General features: G+C 38.4%; 1 non-coding gene across 1 annotated transcript; it reads left to right on the plus strand.

Annotated features, from left to right (window-relative positions):
* Positions 1–3,620: 3,620 nt before the first annotated feature.
* Positions 3,621–3,785, plus strand: LOC122792499. The gene has a single exon (XR_006363325.1). It is a non-coding gene; the product is annotated as a U1 spliceosomal RNA (small nuclear RNA).
* The last annotated feature ends 12,406 nt before the right edge of the window (positions 3,786–16,191 follow it).

The raw sequence follows: 16,191 nt of genomic DNA on the forward strand, positions 1-16,191 counted from the left end.
AAATGAGGATGAAGAGAAGACCTATCAATGGGAAGTGGGCAGCCATTTGACATCAGGTAATCACCAAATAGTGTTGTTCATATTCCACTTAACTATAAAGTCTGCCTAATTGAAAGTGATGGTGCTAAACCTTAGGAGGGCAAAATATGACCAAAAGAACAAAGTTCAGAAAAACTCCAGTAAATATGTATGAAACTAGTGTGGAAGTGCGATAGTGATAATTCAAAAAATGTCCTCACCAACACGAGTCTTTGTGTGAAATATATATACAAATCAAACAGAGAAGGAAACTGTCACAATCCTTAGAGGAGGCAGCATGAAAAGCAATGGAAATATGCAATGTTTAGGAAGTTTATGAAAATACAGAAATTGTAAGGCAGGAAATAATACCTATTAAGAATGATTGAAGCAAAACAGACAAACATTAAGGCAAAGGTACAAAATGGAGGGGAAAGAAAGTCAATTCAGTCAGAAAGAGGGAGAAAAGATTCTGTAGCTGCACAAGGAAACAAATGAAGAAATTGTGAAACAGAATACAGTGGACAGGTGGTGAGAAGAAAGAAGTGGCAAAAAGGTAGAAATGTTAATGAATATTTCTCCTTAGTACTCACAAAGTAAGGGAAAGGAGATTTAATTTCAACCAGTAGAAATGCCTCAGACAGGAAGATTGATATCAATCCTTTGACAGAATTAAGGATTCTGAAACACCTCCAAAGTCTAAAGATGAACAAGGCTATACTCCTTGAGGAAAATTCAGAGCAGAATCTTTACAAAACTGGTAATTACACAGATTAATATCTCCAACAACTCAAGGTTTTCTGAAGACTGGAAAAAGACATGTGAATCTCCCTTTACAAGAGTGGGAAGACAACAGTTGCAGAAAGGTAAAAAAACTGTAATTTCATTTCTAGGTGGAAAATAAGGAATAACTATGGAATAAACATCTTGAGAATAAACAACACTAGAAACTGCTAGGGCACAGAACCCAAGAAAACATGAATTTGTCACAAGAAGATCATGCCAGATACATCTAATATTATTCTTTTTTAACCACCTTTATGAAATTATCACTTAAGACATAGGCACGCATACATTAATAGAAAAAAAAAAAAAAACATATTAACATTTTTTACTTACATGTATGTTTTCTTACTTTACAACTCTAATTTAGTCCAACACTACATAAATTGCTCAAGTTCGTCCATTTTCTTAAACCTCATTCCTCCTCCTTCTGAACATTATTCTGCATGCATTGTTCCCACAAATTCCACTTATTTCTATGTAATTTGCTCCTTCCCTTTTCTAAAGATCCCATTTCCGGTTCCTTTTATCTCTTCTACAATATTCAATACGTGAAATATAGTTTATTTAAATTTTGATTTTTATTTTCTAGTAATTCATTCTTTGGCAGTCAATAGAATTAAACTTAATAAGGCCTTTTTATGTCTAGGGAGCTCAGATACTGTGTCCAAACTCAAAAGAATAATTTCCTTAGTTATAGCCATTATCATTCTCAATATTTCTGACAGAGTATTCTGTAGGGAGTTTTTTATCTGCGAGCTCGTTATTCTACTAACAAACATGACCCCACTTACCACTTTCTTCCCCATCACACCTCCTGCATTTTCCATCTACCTGAGGAAAAATTTTTTGAAGTCTGAGTATAAAAATACTTATGCAAATGCTTCCAAGCAAAACTCCTAAACCTTCTGGACTTTGTTGCCAGCCTGGATCCATATATATGTCCCACCATTGATCCCTTGTAAACTTCTTTTCCAGTCTCTCTTCCCAATCTTTTCTAACCTCCTCTGATTGTTTCTTACAGTTATCATGCAATATTTTTATGCACTACTAATTATCCCCTTTTTCACAGCAGCATTTGTTCTAGATTCAATTAAAAACTCTACCATAGCAGATCTTTCACTTAGGACTCCTCTGTCCCGCTGCTCTTATACAACTCTGTTACCGTTCCCTCTCTAGTTATTTGGTTGTGATATCTTGAGTCCTTTGTCAGTTTTCTCCAATGCATTCCAGGCCCCTCTTGCCTATTTTCTGTACATACACTCCACAGGTAGCTGAGTGACAGGTATAGCTGATTAGACTTTAACAAAGTATTTGACATGGTACCACAGCAGAATAATGAACAAATTAGGCAGACAGAATGGATTCTAAAGTGGGGAAAGTAAAACATTCCTTAATTCTGGGACACAGAGACAACAGTACTAAATGTAGCTGAAGAGATGGTGCATGTGGGATACCTCAGGAGTCAGTATCTTCAGTATGTGGCTATTGCCCATGCACAACTCAAAGCTACTTCAATGACACCCAGTCAGTGTGTGTGTGTGTGTGTGTGTGTGTGTGTGTGTGTGTGTGTGTGTGTGTGTGTGTGTGTGTGTGTGTGTTTATGTATATGTGTTTGTGTGTGTTTGTCTCTAAGTGTGTGTGCTAGGAACTGTAGCAAGGAGTTAGCATAGTTCTTTTCTATAGTTTAAAAAAAGTGTTGAACGCAGTTTTACAAAGAGTTGTTATGTAAATATATAACATCGCTCTGCTTATCTTGAAGAACTTTTCTTATAAAGTATAAATGAGAGTAACTGAAGTGTACCAAGGAGCTATTATAGCTCTTAGTAACAGTTTAGTAAAGTTGCTGGACAAAACAAGGCCCTATTATGTCTATACATAAAGGCTCTTTTTTTCTTGGCTCCAGACTTTGGGGTGCCAAATGAAAGCATTGTCGAGGGCACAAGCTGACCTTGCTACAGGTCTACATTTTTGTCATATGATATTTTATATGTTTTTAAGACTGCTTTAATATGTTGTATTGATATTTATTTACTGTACCTATTGGAGTTTTTTTCTACCCAGCTAGGCCTTCCAGTAAAAATGTAAATAAATAAATAAATAAATAAAGGAAATAAATAATGGTGTTGGATGATTGGAACAGCCATCTAGAAGAAATGTATTCACAAACAATGACACTATAGAATAATATATGAGGTAGCCATGAAGGGATATTTATAAAAAATGATAAAAAAATTCACCACAGGTTGAGGGTCATCTGTAGTTTATCATATGTATAAGAATAAGGATGGAGGAGAACAGCAAGTGACCATTACATGCCCTCAAGCTTATGTTTCTTAATGGACATAAGATCAGCTACATATTTCTTCATAGGAACAATGCTTAACATAATGAAGACTCTTTAACTGTTATAAGTATAAAAGTCTGTTTAGTTCCAACTTAAGCTCTCCCAGTTTTTTATCCTTTTATTTTTTATGCTTTCTGATTGCCCAGATACCATTAATTATGCTTCTAGTTGTTTTTGCTTTATTTTTCTTTTTTCTTAATGTGCTAAAGGCAACAGAAGCAATGTACATTTCTTTCACTATAATAATGTTCATTGAATTTCAGAAAAGACTGGGTAAAATGTCAGTTTGTATTATTTTCTCTGAAGGACTCCCTGTATAATCCTCTATCGCTGTTTCTTCCTCTAATGAAAGTAGTAAGGACAGGACTCACCACAGTATTATGGTTCTGTTTTTAATAATCTCAGCCCTACAGGATCCAAGGAATTGTCAGTATCATGTTTTAACTTGAATTTTCTTTCATTCTTCTATAGCATACTTACCTGGCAGGGGGAATACCAGGATCAAGAAGGTGGTTTCCCCAGGGTGAGGCTTTTCCATTTTTCATTCCTCCATATTCCTTCTGTACTGGTAGCTAGTTATGGATACATGATTTACCTGCTATGGGTCACTGGCAGGCTCTTTTCTGCATGATAATTCACCTATAGCACTTTGATAATTCCTTCCCCCATGTGTCTGCTGGCTTGCCCTTTGCTGACTGCACTAGGTGTACTACAGTTGTGTTTAAAGCTGCACCAGACTGCAGTACTTACTGGGAACTTCCATGTATATCCTGCTTTGCTTTGCAATAGTGGGTGTGTAAGTGTACTTTTCTCAGGCATACATGTATTTTATAAATCTGCCGCGGTGGTGCAGCGGTAGCGTTGTTGCCTCACAGCAAGAGGTTCTCCCGATCGATTCTCGGCTGGTGTGCGGGGAGTGCCTTCTGTGTGGAGTCTGCATGTCCTCCCTGTGGTCGAGTGGCATTCTGAAAGACATGCGTGAATGGACATGCCTTCGTTGAAGGTTGGGTGTCGAGCTGGCAACTCGGCACTGTAAAAACCTACTGCCAATCATTAGCGGACTGGAGTTCCGCTGTGGCGACCCCTAACCGGGAAAAGCCAAAAGACAAACAACAACAACAACATGTATTTTATAAATATCTGAAAAAGGTATAGTTTATTTTATTTTTAGACAACACAGTGGTCCAGTTTCTGTCTTACAGCTCAAGAGTTCAGGGGTCAGCCCTGACCCCTGGTTTCTATTTGCCTCAAGTGCATGTTCTCCCTTCCACCTGGACAGCTTAGATCATCCAGTTCGTATCTCATTAAAAAAACACTGATAGAATGACTGAATAGTCTGTGACTATGCTGCACATTTCTGTGACCTGAGTTGCAGGTGAAAAGTGTCCTCCAAAGACCAGGTCACTTATCTGGAGCTCTAGCAGTATGGCAAAGTGATTCTAGCAGTTTGATTCCTTCAGTCCGCAGTGCACTAATAAACTGTGGCAGTCATTTAATCAGGCGGTGCTCTCAAGCTGTCCCAGAAAAGAGGCTATTTGCATGCTCACTAACATGTAACTGTTGTGATCACCTGTTTCACAGTATGTCATTTTAAAAAGCATTCTAGGTCTGTTCAAAAGTCCTGTTTTTCACATGTATATCTCCCTTCCTCTTGTTTTGTTTTTAGATAACTAGAAATCACTATATAGTTATATCCAAAGTTTGAGAGTTTGCATGCTCTATACGAGATATGTCTTGACTGAAGAACAAAGCATGTGTACCCTTTTAAAATAAATTATAAACACACTGTTCTTTATTAGATCAGTTAACTCATTTATAAACTATGCAATTACATCTGGAGAAATTATTTTCTTTTTATGCTTATGGTTTCTTTCCTTACCTGGACATTTGTTAACAGAGTAAGACATAATTATCAGATAACTGATCATACTGACATTAATATGCTGCATATTTTCCACCTCCCATAAAAATGTCTTAACTTCTTAAAAGCTCTGATCTGTCAATCTTTATCATGTCCAATGTCATGCCATTTCGGTTATTCACTATCGTCTGTAAAAACTACTATTTATGTCTAATTATATCTTAATTTTACACCAATTAATTTAGTTCAAATTGTTTGCACTATTCTTAAACCACGTCTTTACTAACACTCATCCTTAAATGCCTTACAAACCAGTATGAGGTTCCTCACATTTTCTGTATTTCAAGCAAGCCATGGACAGTCATTACAGTGGTATAACATATCTGTCTATAATCCTTAACCTTTATTCATATGACATTAGCTGCGTTCATATAATGCCTTTCCAGAAACTGCTTAACCTATTGCTGTCTTTTTTCTAGGGAAAAAAAAAAAGAAAAGAAAACATTTGAGAATGCCAGCATTTTATATGAATACAGTTAAACTGTGGAACTGGCACATATTTTTGTCTAGAGACCACAAATTGTAAGGTACGTGTATACAAACTTTCAGCTGCTCTGCTGCTATAAACATTCATCTTCTAGGATTTAAACTTGGTAAGCAGTACATGAGCCATCTCAAACTGAGAAACAGGAGCCCCTAGAATGAGACGTAAACATTTTTACTTAGCGGTTAGTTTATTACTGCTTACACCCCATTTGAGGTAGTAGAACTGTATTAGGTCAGAACTATTTTTCTATTCTTTTTTCTGAAATAAAACTTTCTGTTTCTTTTTTGGTTCTGAACTGCATAAATAGCATAAACACATGGATAACCTGGATTGATTGGTACTGTCTAAACAGGGTGCAAGAAGAAAGGTGAAGCGGATCTCAGTCACTAAATTAAAAGATCTATGATTCACAAACAGAATTATGCTCCTGTCAGTATCCTGTTCATGGGCTGCAGAATGAAATGTTATAATGTACTGTGCAAAAAGGGATCATGTTACACATTTCCTCACTGCACAGAGTGCTGCAGGACTAGGGGTGCTCTATACAATGGCAATGACATCCTCTGGCAAGGTACGCAGCACTGCAGTATGTCTGCTGCACAGGATGACAGGCATCTTATGACAGGGTACACAACACTCCAGTGTGTCTGTTGCACAGCAGGACAGTATGCTCTGGCATGGTACACAATACTGCAGCATGTTTGCTGCACAGGAGAACAGCCATCTTGTGGCATGGCGTACAGCACTGCATCATGCCTGCTGCACAGGTCAGTAACACCAGGAGTACTTAGACAACAAGACTGTGTAGGTCAAGAGCATGCAGCAGTGTAGCCACTATGCTCTACAGGATGGTGTTGCCATAAATGATAGGCAAAGGGCATATAAACAACAGAAAAGTGCACATAACATGCTACTAAACTCCCTGCATATCTACTGCAACTTCAGATTCCAATTTCTTAATGTGATTAATGGTCTAAGCACTGTAAAATAAAATAAAATTGTTCAGAGAAGTCAAAGTTCAAAGCTCTGCAATAAAATCGTCTGTTATAGATATATGAAGTCAAATGAAACTATATGCAAGGTGGATAACATGACTTTTGAGGAACCCTTTAAAGCTGACCAGCATAGGGGTCTCATCTGAATACTGGGGCAGAAGGAATGCAGATGTGGTGCTGGAGATGCAAATAAACAAAGGCCAGAGCAGCCATGCAGCATTCTCAGAACATCAAGAAATCATGATGAAGCAGAGTACTGGGACCTAGTCAGCTTGTAGGGAAACAGGAGTATCTTTAAATAGGGGTGACTCATTTCATGCAGGGCTAGATACAGTGAAACTAGAATATTAAAGGTGATATATGACCAGATCAGCAGGCAGTGAAATCTCTACAAAAGGAGTGCAATATATCAGCAACTAGCTGGGCTGCAGAATTCTGAACCAGATGCAGACAATCTAGCTGTCAGTTAGGTATCCCAAGATAAAAGGAATTGCAATAGTCCAATAAAAAAGTCAAAGCATAATGTACTACCAAGTAGTCCTCAGGTGGGCGAATGTATTTGATTTGGGTTCTAGTCCTTAGATGATAACTGGAATTTCTGATCATAGCTGACTTCAGGCCCCAAAGTGTCGGTTTGTCATCAAAGATAATTCCAATGTCTCACAGCTTACTAACAAAAATCAATTCCATCCCTCCTGGGTATCATATAGGGGTTTACGGCCACTTTGAATTCCTCAAGTTGGAATAAGTTGCCAAGGCCACAATTTCGCATGTATGCCAAGCTTCAGACAATTAGTATACATCTAAGACAAGATGGACTCCAGATAATCTGTGAAACAGTTAATAGAGGAAAGAGTTGAGAATGTGCAACACAGGCTGTGTGTTTTGTAGTATATAATACCAGGTAACAGGAACATATATCCACAAGCTGTATGGTGGGACTACTCTTTCTGCTTGGTCTCTCACTCATACAACATGCACATACACGTGCACACACACACACACACACATACACACACACACACACACACACACACACACACACACACACACACACACACACACACACACACACACACACATACACTCATCTATATCTATGTGGATGTGTGTTTGTTTTGTGTATTTCAGTAGTGGTGTTTACAGCTGCAGGGTGCAAGAAGTAAACCACTATATACAGAACCAAGATAACTGGTATGCAGGGTGGGCTGTGCAATTAACAGAAAGTTTACCTATATACAGTTTATCATTACTCATTCTTGTATACTGCCCCATGTTTGCCTGTCACTAGGGCTTTATAGATCATGATGAATGTCACTCACATGCTTAGGTTTACAGCCTTACTGAGATACAGGACAAGACATAAAGCCCACATCAGTTTGTTTGTGCAGCTGCAGTGTAAACATGCACCAACAATAGTGGCAGTAGGTTACAGTGGTCAACAACTAGCTTGCATATGTATGTATAAATACAAGTGTACATGGGTATCAGAAAGTCAAAAACATGTATTTGAAATGCTGATCCTTGACCTTACTTTGACAGCTGGTTTCTCCCTTTCCCCACATGTATGTAACCTTGGAACTGGTGATATATAGAGAGGAAGGTGTGAGGGCAAACCCCTAACAAAACTTATAGCAGAATGTGGAGAAAGATGAAAAAACAACTGCCCAAGTTAGATCATGTTTCATTGTCCTGATGACATTTAGAACATCAACATCTGACAGACAATCCAAGATAAATTTTCCCAAACTATATGTGGTGATCAGGTAATTGGGCTATTATTCTTCACAAAAAGAAGCAGGCGTTAGGGCCTATCAGTGGATAAAACTTTCTCAGGCAGCCAACCATGCACCCTTTATCCCATAATACATCCATGGTACCGAGCTTTTCTAGGTTTTTATTGCCATGCTTTGCGCTTGACTCTAGAAAATGGCTCCAGGATGCCTTTTGATGGTAATTAAGCTGTATAACTCTAAATTCAGAGTACCTTTTTTCATTTTTTTTCTAATGATTGTTTCTAGCTTCTGATTTCCCATCTTGTTTTGGAAGTAAATTCTTAAAGTTTTTACTTAGAATCTTCTTTTCTAGGCCTAAATTCAACCAACCCTCTTTCAAGCACTGTAGCAATTCTCTAAAACAAAATAGTAAAAAAAAAAAAAAAAAGTAGAAAGGAGGGTTACATTTTTCAAGCTAGATCTTTGCCTTATTCAATAGCCATCATTCCTTCCTTGCTTCTCTTTTGACCCTTTTGGTCATGATGGAAAAGTTGTTTCACTAGTGTGCTGTGGGAAGAAGATTCTTCCCCATGACAGGCACCCCACATGTATGTACTGTGTTGGGGGAGAAGCATTATATTCAAAAGTGTGACTCTCCAAGATATGAAATGTCATGTTAAATTTCATTTACTCCAACAACCTTTTTTGTTTGCTAAATATTATTCTGAACCATCTATTAATTCTGTTTCCACTAGGTAGCATTCCTTTGTACTGGATTCACCATTACATCTGAAAAAAGCAATTATATAAAATGTTGCAAACCAAATCCACGAGTCAGGTGTCTCCAGTTACTGTTTCTAAATATAAAGATATGGAGGTACTAATGCCAAAAGTCACAGGTAAAGTTGTATGCATGATACCGGAATGTATTCAATTGCCTCCTGATTTTGACACAAAGAGTTTAACTGAATATTTTGTTTCCAGGTTGGACATGGATGCTCCTGATGTCCAACTTTTCTTAAGGCATCCCAATCCAAGAGTACATCCCCTGCATACCCAAAACTAATTATGATAGGTTGGCAGGGGTCCTTCTAAGGTGTTATGAAGGCCTTCTAGAGTCACATCCACTATTTCATTTATTGGAGACATGGAGTCCAGGATGACTGTTTTCACCCATTCCCAGGACACCTCAAGTTTATCACTGGTATTTCATTTTTTGGCATCAGTCCTGAGGATTCTAGATTTGACCCCCTACTGTCATTGATTCCTACATCACAGCCCATGTTGATACAGGCCACTGTTTTGTCACTGTGGGCACCACAGGCATTGGTAATGACCTACCCCAACTCTGACTCTGCCCTTGATGTCAGTGCTCTTCTGTTTTTATGCTGCTGATGCAGATAATATTCTTGGCACTAATGGCAATGTGATGACCCACCACTGGACCAGTAATCAAGGAGCTTCAATCCTCACCACTGCCACCAGTGGGGATGTACACTGGGGGGATAGCAGGTACACATACAGTATTTCCAGATGCAGCTCTCTGCATCAAGTGCAATTTCCCTAAAAAGCACACAGACACCACAGTCAGTCTGGGGCTGGTTTCACCCTCTTTCTATAGATCCCCAATAAGACTCCCCCACTTGCACAACTATAGAGTTGAGATCTCAGCTGACTGGCCAAGACAAGACCTCCAGCACCCTCTCTGTCCAACCAGTGCTTTGTGTCCCTGCTCAAGTACTTGACACATACACACACACACACACACACACACACACACACACGCACACACGCACACACGCACACACACACACGCGCACACACACACACACACACACACACACACACACACACACACACACACACACACACACTCACACCTGGGAAAGGCTGGCACCAGTTTACTAGCTATGTCCCCTTTTGCCCAGACTATAAGGTAGTTATCACTGCCACCAGCCAACTCCTTATCAGCTACTTTAAGGCCCTTAACAAAGGGTGTCCAATCTTACTGTGTAATATTAATATTAATACAAATTGTAGTTTGACCAAGAGCAAGGCTATTAGGAGTGGCCCACCCAGTGTCACCAAATAAATATGCAAGTACTCTCAGTACTCTCAAAACTTAAATATCTCTAGACAGATCAGTCACAATGAAAGGTTTAACTATATTTAATAATAAATAATAAAAGAATAAGAAATTACTCAGTATATATTCACAGTGACATCAGAGTTCAAATTCACAGGAAATATTTGAAACAACATTGCAGGACAGTCTCAAATAAATAAAGAAAAATATCTAAACTAAGTTTTTCTATACTCCTGACTATATCTAAGATATTTACTATGTCCTAGAAAATTACTTACAGAGCAAGGCAGATGTGGTGAATGGTTCTGGTCAGGTCCAAGACAGAATACAGAATGGCCTGTCTCTCTAAGAGTCTTCTCAAATATTACTGCTGGAATAGCTTGCAGAATGACATAATTTCCTGTCATCTGACTCTATCCAGGGTGAAACCCCCACTGCTAGAAGCTAGCAGTATTTAGCATCTACTTGTAGAAATATATAGACCTCAGATCTTTGGCAGATGCTGGAAGTCATAAAACAATTGCATTCCTTCATACTTTTAGAGTAGTAATTAATTCACTCCTAAGGCAATACAGATAGCTTCTCAGCACAGATACTGTGTCTCTTGTTGCACTGAAAACTGAAAGATACCATTGTTTATTGTGTAGCCATAAAGTAATTTAATTTCAGCTATTTTTCTGAAGTTAACCTCCTGTATTCCAGTTTCTACTGTTAAAATATATACATTTAAACAGTTAGAATAGTACATGTACATTTTTGGTCTCTTCCAGTAGACCCACTGTGGTTACATTTTAAGCACATGCACTTTATAAAATACCTTTTAAACCCACATGTCTGTACAAACCTAGTTTGATATGCACATGACGTACAGTTCTAATACAGTTGTAACACAAGCATGAATGGTGATCCATCACTACAGACTGGTGGATCAGAACTTTCCTATCCATAGAACAGAAAATTTCTGTTCATAGCACAGCAAATCCCAACATCTCTTCCCTTGCCTGGCATTCTACCTCATTGTTACTGCTACTAAGAAGACAGGCCATTAGCCTTTTCCAAATAGAGAGTCATTTAATAGGTCCTACTAAACTAGAAAGGGACAAAATTTTATTCCAGATTCTCTTCAGTGAACAAAAAAATAGCAAGGACCTCAGGCTGATCCTTGACTTAAGTAGCAAAAACAACTTCATCCCTGAAGAAGTCTTACATGGCCATGGTGTTGTTGATCCTTCATTACATATCAGAACAGTGTATGTGCTCTTTGGACTTTTGAAATGCCTAGCTCCATCCCGGAGCTATTGCCATTTCAGGGTAGTAATCAGTCATTACTAGTTCTGGACCCTTCATTTGGGAATGGTCTCAGTCCTCTGGGTGTTTACTAAATCCATGCAAATTGTTGTATCCCATCAGCAGTTGAAGGAAGCCAAGGTTTCCCCATGTGTAGATGACAGACTCTTAGATGTTCATATGGCTCAGGCTCTAATTACAGCAAAGGAGGATCCTACCTCACTTTTCCATTCTGTTGGTGTAACCATGACCCTTGCAAAGTCTCATTCGGTCTTCTCATTGCTGCTTACACTTACTGACTGCATCTTGGATATGCCTATGTACTCAGCATATCTACTAACAGAGAAGATACAGTCCCTGTACATCTCAGAAGTTTCTATGACAATGGAATTTTAAACTGCTTTAAGTTATCTTTGACTAGGGGTGTCATATCTTATGACAACTTTCATTCCAATGTTACCCAGTGCTATGTTCTGTGTGAAAATGTTGTAGTGGACACTGCAAGAGTAGTGGTCTCAAGTTCCAGAGGCACTTTTTTAATAAGCTTGCATTTTCAAGGCATGCAGGACTCACCCCAGTGCTGTATACATATTTCAAACTTGATCAAAGGAAACTGCCTTTTTTTTAACCACTCTCTCAGTGACAGTCTCCATGAACATATCAGCCCTGCGGCTGGGGAGACATTATAACAGATTTTTGATTCAAGGTAAATGTATGTCTTCCAAAGCAAACATGTATATCAGCATTCTGAAGATGAGATCAGGCCTTCTGACCCTTCAAGCATTCCAGGACTCCTTTTCCAAGGTATAATTGCCATTCATTCGGATAATACAGTACTGGTCTGGAACATCAGTAAACATGGAGGAACTTAGTCATATCCCTTGTCCTGAGGGACTATGAGAGTGTGTGAAAGGACTCTTCAGTTGTGTCATTTTCTGTCAGTCAACCATATGCCAGGGAAGCCAGTTCATTCGGATAATACAGTACTGGTCTGGAACATCAGTAAACATGGAGGAACTTAGTCATATCCCTTGTCCTGAGAGACTATGAGAATGTATGAAAGGACTCTTCAGTTGTGTCATTTTCTGTCAGTGAACCATATGCTAGGGAAGCCAATTCACTAGGTTACTTACAGACAATCTCAATCATTATCTACTGACTGTCCATGAGCGGACCCTCCGCTCTTTGATGATCAGGAAGTTGTTCTGGATATGGGTCAGGCCTTGCTGCAACAAATACCAAATGCAGCAATTATTTTCCTTCGTTCCTCCATTGAGATTATGCCCCAGGGATACTCTGGTCCAGAAATGGCCCACTGGGCTCCTCTATGCTTCTCCCCACCATTCTTCTTCTTCTAATGATGAAATTCATAAAGAATGCTTAACTGCAGGAAACCAAACTTTTTTTCCATTGCTTCTTTCTGGTCTTAAAATGTCTGTCACCTTTAGGATAAAGTACTATGGCTATGCCTGTCAAGTACATTACACATACCAGTGAGTAAGTCTCATCCAGACTTGCACTGACTCTGGTTAGCCACATGGCATTTCCAGTTCCAGTAATAGCCACCAACTTCTCTTTTTCCTCCTGAGTGGTTCAGATTATTTCATTCTCCTAGAAATGTACCAGTTGTATGACCTATAATGATAAATGGACCCATATTCAATCATCTTGGCCAGATTTTTAATTCAAAACTAATTTATTTCTTAATCAAAATGCACCCTGCCAGAGTATCGAGTTTTGGTCAAGGTCTCAGCTGCTCTTATCTGGCTTTGCTAAATGTCTGCAAAGCCTTCCTAAAGTTTATGCACTAAACAGACCTTCCATGGAGGATCTGGTGCTACAGTTGGAGTTGTACTTTGTATTAAAAAAGTTGAGTCTGCCTCCTTTTTTTATCCCGTAATTTCTACAGACCTGAAACACTTTTCTTGGAAGCCTTTTTTTACTGGTGGCTAGCACGTCTGTCAGAAGGATTTCGGAGATGCAAGCCTTATTGAATGAGTCTCCATAGCTGACATTTCATACACACTGGGTTACTCTTCACACAAACCCTTCTTTTATTGTAAAAGTGACTGTGGGGAATAACCTTATCCAGTACATTTATCTTCTAGCATTCTTTTCAAAGCACTTTAACTATGGGATTATTGTCAATATTACATGGATATCAATGTTCACTTGTGGTTGAATGAAATTTGTCCATAAAGATAAACATTTGCATATAATCTTCTGTAAAAGAAAGGCTGTGTAAAACATTTTCAAAATTAATTTGGCCTAATGGCTGTTCACTTGTATTCAGTTTTGTTAAACTAAGTACAATAAATGTCTTCCTTCAGAACTGTTGATTAATTTCAATTGGACTGCAGCTATTTCCAAAGATGTTTTTTTGGAAATGCAGTTCTTGTTGATATGTGTGCAGAAATGCAACTCTTGTTGATATGTGTATGGTGACTCCTTGGGCTATCTGCAGCACCTTTATAAGACACTATAAGCTGGATGTGATGCTTAGCTCCCGGTCTCCCCTTGGAGTCACCATGAAAAGAGATACTCCCCTAAGGTGAATCATTAAGGTAAATTTACTTGGGCTGTGTCTTGCATTTACAGAGGATAAAATGCTTCTTCCTAAATATGAAATGTACATACTTCCCATGACAATAGATGTAAAAGAGTGGGACCACCCCCAAAGCATACCCTCACACCTTTACCTGCCTTTGGCATAACTGATCGGAAGTTTCTATTTCTTTGCAAATTCTGACACATTTGTACATCTTATTGAAGATCTAGAGGGGTTAGACACTTATGATACATTATGCAGTGGGGTTGTGTTTGGTAGCCTGGGAAAGTTTTACCTGCTGAATGATCCTAATCTCCATCAGTCTTAACCCTGCTTTTACACAGAGTGAACCTGCTCTTCCAGATCCATTCTTAAGATCAGTATATAACGTGTGTGTGTGTGTGTTTGTGTGTGTGTGTGTGTGTGCATGCGAGATCATATGTATTTATATACATGTGTGTGTGAGTGCATGTCATATATATTTATATATGTGTGTGTAGGTATCTATCTATGTAAATGGGGATCTTTGTGTGTGTACATGGAGACTTATCGGGACTGGACTATGTATACAGAAGCTGCACCTTTGCAGTGTTCACTTTGAAACAGCTGTTGCTTGGTCAGCTTAATGACTTCTGGATGATTTGCAGGCTTCTGCAGTGCACTGCCCTGTAATCCAGTGTCATACTCTCAACTGTCAGACTTGGTACTTCATCTCACTGTCTGTGAATTGCATTAATATCATTACCGATGTTAAGCTACGCACTAGTATGTCTTGTGAGTATGATTAGCACATGTGATGTGCAGTAACATGTTTCTTCTACATCCCTGATACTCCTCAGTCTATAAATCACTGCTTTTTCTTACAAACTAGCCCTGTGCATTGTGCCTTCTCTATAACCCCCACCAAAATGCAAGAAAGAAAACAGGAATTAGTTTGTCTGTGCATTTACCCGTCGGCAGGAAGTTGATATGATTCATAGCAGATGTTTTGCTAGCCATGACCCAGGCCAAAAATAAATAAGGACATGCATATTAAATGTAAATATACAATGTATATAAAAAGATAAAAATAAGTGAAAAGAAATAAGCTTTGTGACTGAGTTAGCATACAAACAATTAAAGCTAATAAAATAATCAAGAAATAAAACATTATTTCATCTTAAAAGCAAAAAGACCATAGTTATATATATCAAGTGCAAGGTGATATAAAAAGGAGGTAAATATTCAGATCAATATTCTTTAGATTTAAGCAGTATTCTAGCTGTTGGAAAAGATTTCACAAGATATACCCATACCAGCTCTGCTTGAAGCGTTAGCACTGCCACATATTACCTTTAATCATGGTTTCCGAATGGAATTCATGGACATAGCATGTACCGAGTGTTAAATTATTTCTAATGGCAGAGTAACCAGACTTACAACTTACTGCTGTTTCCGTTATAGTTTAATATGTCATAGCAGTTACACTGTCTGAGTTATTTCAATTCTATTATAACATAACTAGAAAAAAGTCTTTGCTTCTCACAAACTGTGTCATGCCTAGGATCAATGCACACTTGATCAAGATGGCTGTCCAGAAAAGCAAGCAACGTCCAGTTTTATATAGACTTTGCATAGCAGCAGATGTTATTTCCTAGTGTCCTTGTGGTTTGCATGATTGATTCTTGTCCATGTCATCTTTGAGTCAGTTGAAGTGTTTGTATTATTTTCTTTCGTTTCTGCATCTGAAAGCTCACAAAAAGTCCCTGTTAAAAATATCAGATGTGTCTCTGTATGTTTCAGTCAGTCATAACAGGATACCATTCTGCTGTATCAGTTTAAGTCTACGCTCATAACTAGATATTTTTACAAAGAAGCTAAACTAGACGTTCTTCTTTTTGTGAACCAATTTTACACCACATATATTAGACTAAGCATGCTTCTAGCAGATGTCTGTCTGAGATAGCTGTTGCTAAGGATGACATACTTCTGTATTTATTTTAACTAACCCTTGCATTTCTGCTT

The sequence above is a fragment of the Protopterus annectens genome, chromosome 1.part2 (assembly GCF_019279795.1).
Source record: "Protopterus annectens isolate FY-2018-M chromosome 1.part2, PAN1.0, whole genome shotgun sequence".
Classification (NCBI taxonomy): domain Eukaryota; kingdom Metazoa; phylum Chordata; order Ceratodontiformes; family Protopteridae; genus Protopterus; species Protopterus annectens.